General features: G+C 45.0%; 1 long non-coding RNA gene across 4 annotated transcripts; it reads right to left on the reverse strand.

Moving 5' to 3' along the window:
• Window positions 1-4,770: 4,770 nt before the first annotated feature.
• Window positions 4,771-6,873, reverse strand: LOC125527103. Of its 4 annotated transcripts, XR_007291972.1 has the most exons (6): window positions 6,705-6,873; window positions 6,482-6,601; window positions 6,169-6,357; window positions 5,668-6,091; window positions 5,448-5,586; window positions 4,771-5,072 (listed from the first exon to the last, which is right to left on the reverse strand). It is a non-coding gene; the product is annotated as an uncharacterized LOC125527103 (long non-coding RNA). The 4 variants fall into 4 exon arrangements; XR_007291970.1 differs by having other exon boundaries at window positions 4,771-5,003; window positions 5,448-5,575; window positions 6,482-6,873; XR_007291971.1 differs by having other exon boundaries at window positions 4,771-5,003; window positions 6,482-6,873.
• Between the last annotated feature and the right edge of the window lie 303 nt (window positions 6,874-7,176).

The following is a 7,176-nucleotide window of genomic DNA, read 5'->3' on the forward strand; positions in this document are numbered from 1 at the left end:
CATCACCATATTCAGGGGGCACATAGTTGTCATCGTCCTCTTCTTCTTCCTTCGTGTCTTCCATCATAACCCCTATTTCTCCGTGCTTCGTCCAAACATTATAGTGTGGCATGAAACCCTTATAAAGCAGGTGGGTGTGAAGGATTTTCCGGTCAGAGTAAGACTTCGTATTCCCACATATAGGGCATGGACAACACATAAAACCATTCTGCTTGTTTGCCTCAGCCACTTCGAGAAAATTATGCACGCCCTTAATGTACTCGGAGGTGTGTCTGTCACCGTACATCCATTGCCGGTCATCTGCGTGCATTATATATAATTAAGTGTGTCAAAAACCATTACAGAACATCATGAATAGATAAGTGACCAAATTAATAGAAGTTCATCATCACATTAAAACCAAAGTACATACATAGTTCTCATTGAACAACATATAGCTCTCCAGAGCATCTAATTAAACCATACATTGAAACTATGTAAAACATTTCAATGCAACAACAAATGCGATCATAATCGCAACCAAGGTAACAATTGATCCAACGGCATAATGATACCAAGCCTCGGTATGAATGGCATATTTTCTAATCTTTCTAATCTTCAACGCATTGCATCCATCTTGATCTTGTGATCATCGACGACATCCGCAACATGCAACTCCAATATCATCTTCTCCTCCTTAATTTTTTTTTCAAGTAATTGTTTTCTTCTTCAACTAAATTTAACCTCTCGACAATAGGGTCGGTTGGAATTTCCGGTTCAACTACCTCCTAGATAAATAAAATCTATGTCAACTTGATGGGCATAATTGTCATAAACAATAAATGAACCAAATAGTTATAAAAGATAATATATACCACATCCGAATCATAGCCAGGACGAGGGCCGACGGGGGCGGATACCAAAACCATCGCACTATATAATAACAAGAATAATAAAAGTAAGAAAATTAGACAAGTATCTATCTAAAGTAAGAATTTTTTTTCTTTTAGAAAGAAGATAAGAACAAGAGGCTCACCACGGTGGTGCCGGCGACGAGATCGGCGCGGGCGATCGACGGCGGTGAAGACGGGGACGGGACGTGACGGAGCCGCTAAACCTAGACAAATCTCGAGGAAAATGGAGGCTCGGAGGTCGAGCTTCGAGAGGAGAAAGCTTAACTAGTGTGGCTCGGGCATTTCATCGAACACCTCATGTGCATAGGAGGTGAGCTAGAGCACCACAAAGCTCTCCCCTCGCCGGCCAGAAAAAACAGAGCAGTGTGGAGTGCTCTGCTCGCCGGCGGAGGGGTATATATAGCCACCTCATTGGTCCCGGTTCGTGGCTGGAACCGGGACTAAAGGCCACCCTCTTCTGTCCCGTCCAGCCAACGAACCGGGACCAATGGATGTGGGCCAGGAGCGAGGACCATTGGTCCCGGTTCGTGCCTGAACCGGGACAAATGGGTCCAGACGAACCGGGACAAATGCCCCACGAGGCCCGGCCTGGCCCCCTGGCTACGGAACTTTGCGGCGTTAGGAGCGCTCCCAGATTCGCCTGATCTGAACCAAGGGCAATGCGGCGCTGCGCCAAGCCTAAACCAAATCTGGTATTTTCTACATTTAGAGTGCCACCCAGCAGAAAATTTCAATTTGCAGCATCATGTCTGCGTCGCCGTCTGCGCCCGTACAACGCGAAGGACGGTAAGCGATCCGACAGGTTGACAACGCGGAGTAAAATCGATGCAAAATCACATGAGGATAAGACCACTAGTTTCAAGAAAAAGGGAAAAAGGGAAGAAGGGAAACTTCAAGAAGAACGGCAAGCAAGTTGCTGCTCAAGTGAAGAAGCCCAAGTCTGGACCTAAGCCTGAGACTAAGTGCTTCTACTGCAAATGGACTGGTCACTAGAAGCGGAACTACCCAAGTATTTGGCGGATAGGAAGGATGGCAAAGTGAACAAAGGTATATTTGATATACATGTTATTGGTGTGTACTTTACTATTGTTTATAGCAACCCCTCAGTATTTGATACTAGTTCAGTTGCTAAGAGTAGTAACTCGAAACAGGAGTTGCAAGATAAACAGAGACTAGTTAAGGACGAGGTGACGATGTGTATTGGAAATGATTCCAAAGTTGATAAGATCACCATCGCACACTCCTTTTACCTTCCGGATTAGTGTTGAACCTAAAATAAATGTTATTTTGGTGTTTGCGTTGAGCATGAATATGATTGGATCATGTTTATTGCAATATGATTATTCATTTAAGACAAAGAATAATTGTTATTTTATTTACGGGAATAAAACCTTCTATGGTCATACACTTAATATAAATGGTTTATTGAATCTCGATCGTAGTGATACACATATTCATAATATTGAAGCCAAAAGATGCAAGGTTAATAATGATAGTGCAACTTATTTGTGGCACTGCCGTTTAGGTCATATTGGTGTAAAGCGCATGAAGAAGATCCATGCTGATGTGATTTTGGAATCACTTGATTATGAATTGATGACCCACAAGTGTAGGGGATCTATCGTAGTCCTTTCGATAAGTAAGAGTGTCGAACCCAACGAGGAGCAGAAGGAAATGACAAGCGGTTTTCAGTAAGGTATTCTCTGCAAGCACTGAAATTATCGGTAATAGATAGTTTTGTGATAAGGTAATTGGTAACGAGCAACAAGTAACAAAAATAAATAAGGTGCAGCAAGGTGGCCCAATCCTTTTCGTAGCAAAGGACAAGCATGGACAAATTCTTATATGAAGGAAAACGCTCCCGAGGACACATGGGAAATATTGTCAAGCTAGTTTTCATCACGCTCATATGATCCGCGTTCGTTACTTTGATAATTTGATATGTGGGTGGACCGGTGCTTGGGTGCTGCCCTTCCTTGGACAAGCATCTCACTTATGATTAACCCCTATTGCAAGCATCCGCAACTACAAAAGAAGTATTAAGGTAAACCTAACCATAGCATGAAAACATATGGATCCAAATCAGCCCCTTACGAAGCAACGATAAACTAGGGATTAAGCTTCTGTCACTCTAGCAACCCATCATCTACTTATTACTTCCCGATGCCTTCCTCTAGGCCCAAACAATGGTGAAGTGTCATGTAGTCGACGTTCACATAACACCACTAGAGGAGAGACAACATACATTTCATCAAAATATCGAACGAATACCAAATTCACATGACTACTAATAGCAAGACTTCTCCCATGTCCTCAGGAACAAACATAACTACTCACAAATCATATTCATGTTCATAATCAGAGGGGTATTAATATGCATTAAAGATCTGAACTTATAATCTTCCACCAGATAAACCAACTAGCATCAACTACAAAGCGTAATCAACACTACTAGCAACCCACAGATACCAATCTGAGGCTTTGGGACAAAGATTGGATACAAGATATGAACTAGAGTTTGAGAGGAGATGGTGCTGGTGAAGATGTTGATGGAGATTGACACCTCCCGACGAGAGGGTCATTGGTGATGAAGATGTCGATGATTTCCCCCTCTCGGAGGGATGTTTCCCCGACAGAACAGCTCCGCCGGAACCCTAGATTGGTTCTGCCAAGGTTTCGCCTCGTGGCGGCGGAGCTTCTTTTCCGAAAGCTTGCTTATGATTTTTTCCAGGGTGAAAGACACCATGTAGCCAAAGATGGGCACCGGAGGCCTGACAGGGGGCACATGAGGCAGGGGGGCGCGCCCAGGGGGTAGGGCGCGCCCCCACCCTCGTGGATGGTGGGTCGCCCCCCTCCGGTGCTTTCTTCGCTTAGTATTTTTTATAAATTACAAAACTGACTTCCGTGGAGTTTCAGGACTTTTGGAGTTGTGCAGAATAGGTATCTAATATTTGCTCCTTTTGCAGCCCAGAATTCCAGCTGCCGGCATTCTCCCTCTTCGTGTAAACCTTGTAAAATAAGAGAGAAAAGGCATAAGTATTATGATATAATGTGTAATAACATCCCATAATGCAATAAATATCAATATCAAAGCATGATGCAAAGTGGACGTATCAACTCCCCCAAGCTTAGACCTCGCTTGTCCTCAAGTGGAAGCCGAAATCGAAAAATATGTTCACATGTTTAGAAATAGGGGTTTCGATAAAATAAAATATGAAGATGAGGGCATCATGATCATTCTTGAAACAACAACATACATTTATATTGTCATATGATTTCTTATGCTCAAGTAACAATCTATTCACAATGTCAAGTATGAATCAGAAACTTCATTGAAAACTAACAAACTATAATCTTGGTCACTGAAGCAATTGCAATTTATCATAACATAGGAAAGAGTCAACATAAGAGCTTTTCAACAAGTCCACATACTCAACTATCATTTAGTCTTTCACAATTGCTAACACTCACGCAATACTTATGGTTATGGAGTTTTAATCGGACATAGAGAAAGATAAGGGCTTATAATGTTGCCTCCCAACCTTTTACCTCAAGGGTAATGTCAAAAATAATAGTTCATGCTAACTTACATCCAATTGGATATATATTCAGTAGAACAGAAGTACAGAGACATAGTAAAGCCAAGATGGCACTAAACCTGGTAGTCCCATCCGATCACTGCAGAGGGCTTGACGCCCTTTGACGTCTCCAGGAGTAGTGGCAAGAAGTTCCGCCCGCCCGCCACCATATACAAGGTTCATCCAACACACACACACACACACACACACAACGCCACTGCAACAAGGTCCAACACAAACTCACGAACAACACATACACCACAGAGTCTGCTGTGGGCACAGCACAACAAGCCCAAACACCACAAGGGTGGCACAAACAACACATATACTCCAGTGGCACACACCAAACAAAAAAAAGCAATAGAAACCCCAATTCCTGGAGAGGGAGAAAGAATGGGAATGGGAGTGCAGGCGCGGACCTCGTTGTGGCCAGCGAGGGAGATCTTCTCCTTGTTGAAGATGGCGATGTAGAAGTCGAGTATGCAGCCCTCCGGCATGCAGCCGCCACGGCACCATCAGCATACAAAATAATCTGCATCACCGGTCATAGTCTCGTCAGGATTCTAGCATCGATGTTGCATTTTTCCAAGCAATTTATGACCTGCAAAAAATCATGTTGTTCATATTATATAGAACGAAAAATAAGATTCTAGCATCGATGTTATGCATTTCAGTACTGATTAACAGTCTCTTTTTTCATAACAATCCTAGCTAAAAAAATGTTTTTAGTATGTCTTAGGCTATTGGCTAATTCTGGGCATAATAGTCTCAAAGTGCATATGTGGTTCTTTGAGTATAGAAGCGGAACACAATGCTAGTAAATAAAAAGACTAAAAACATAAAGAGTTGTGGAACGCCATCGCAGCTGATTACATTCGCTAAAATAAGGTAGAAGAGATAGTAATGGAAATGTACAGTCCAAAATGTAGAAGTTGAATGAAAAGTTTAGTAAGATGAGATTGGCAGTGTAGCTTACCTACAACTGGGGCTTCTCTAAAAGCAGCAATTAGAACTGTTGTACATACATGAACTTGCTTAGTAGCTTTCTTCAGCACTTAGAAAAGAAATCTCACGATGATGATTTGTTGCTCACCTTGCTGCATGCTGCAAACCGACTAAGAGAACATTATGTGAAGACAAACCATGAGATTCAGGTAGAACTTGTCCTGCAATGAAGGTTGCAGTTTTAACATTACCTGTGGATTCAGTCGTCAGTCTAAAGTAACAAACCAACTGTCTGCAACTGATGGGAGATATCCACTGATATTTTTTCTCGCATCATGCCAGTTGCCAAACTTCAAATCACACACAAAACATACCGGCGCACAGAGAGAAACGACGCTGGCAGATTTCGCATCCCCTGACTGGAAGAACCGGCGGCCATGGGACATGCGTCCTCGGCGCTCCACAACAATAGCAACAGAATGAGAGCAATGTCTGCCATGGAGTTCAGAGCTATAGTGTTTGCATCCTCTTCGCGGACCAACATCGCCGCGGCACCGGAGCTTGCGTTATGGGCGCAACAGCAATGGCGGAGTGAAGACATGTGTATATCTTATTTAGGAAATAGCACCAAAAGGCATTGTCTGTCTCCCACAACAGAGGCAGATCCATCTCTACCTACAAATGGGTTAAAAATTGTACTGAATCCGACATGGTTAATTGTATTGGCAAGTAACCACGGGAGGGGCACATACCTCGTAGTCAAGCTGCAAGAAGTCGGAAAATCAAAGCACAATCCTCTCAAATCAGTTCAATCGATCCACCACCCAGTTGCTACGAAAAGTACCAATTCACTGTGTAACATTGTTGTGTCATAGCGCATCATCAAGGAGAATCCACTAATTCCATGATCGTTGTAGCCTTTCACGGCCAAGTAATTAGGCCTATGATACATAAGATACACTGAGATCAAACCTGAACATGCTAGCTTGTACAGTACTTATACATAAAGCAAAACATTTGGAGTTGGTCTTGTATGGAATATAAAGGGGGCAAAAGAGCAAGTACCTGATTCATGGGTGGCGTCAGGCTGCTGAGGCTGCGCGACATCCAGATCGTGGCGAGCGTCCACGCGAGTAGTACGCCAGCATGTGGAAGGAGATGGCGTTAAGGCTGGCGCGTCCACAACTGGATGGATCGACGGTGGTCGCGTTCACGCAGCTGACGCCGTGAGACTGGGGCGTGGTGGAGTCGTGCAGGCAGTTTACACACAGTCGAGTACTTGAGTTACCTCGAGGGATGTGGTAGTGGCGTGCCCAGATCGAGTGGATCCGGCCGGTGAGGTGCCTCGCGGCACCAGGGGGAGGCGGCGGACGTGGTGAAGGGTGGCGGCGAGCGCTGCTTCTTCCTCTGCAGCGACAGGTGCGCGCTCTCCCGGTTGAGCACCAGCTACACCCGGCCGCTCGTCCTCCTCTGAGACTCGTCGTTCTTCAGGCCGCCGTCCCCTTCAGCGCCGGAGGATAGGACCCCCCGGGATCCATTATAGGAGTTAGCCTGGGCATATAGGGCGCGGGGCACGAGTGAAGGTGGGAGCGCGGAGCTCGCATCGCGGCGGCGTCTGACAGGCGTGGGCGCGGTACGGGAATGCGGCGGCGCTGAGCTCGCGTGGGGGCGGCATTGTAGTGTGATGGCGCTGAGCTTACGCGGGGGAGGCAGGGCAACGCTTATGGGAAGATGGAAAGGACTGGATCTGGAGTGGAGGA

The sequence above is a fragment of the Triticum urartu genome, unplaced genomic scaffold (genome assembly GCF_003073215.2).
Source record: "Triticum urartu cultivar G1812 unplaced genomic scaffold, Tu2.1 TuUngrouped_contig_2893, whole genome shotgun sequence".
Classification (NCBI taxonomy): Eukaryota; Viridiplantae; Streptophyta; class Magnoliopsida; order Poales; family Poaceae; genus Triticum; species Triticum urartu.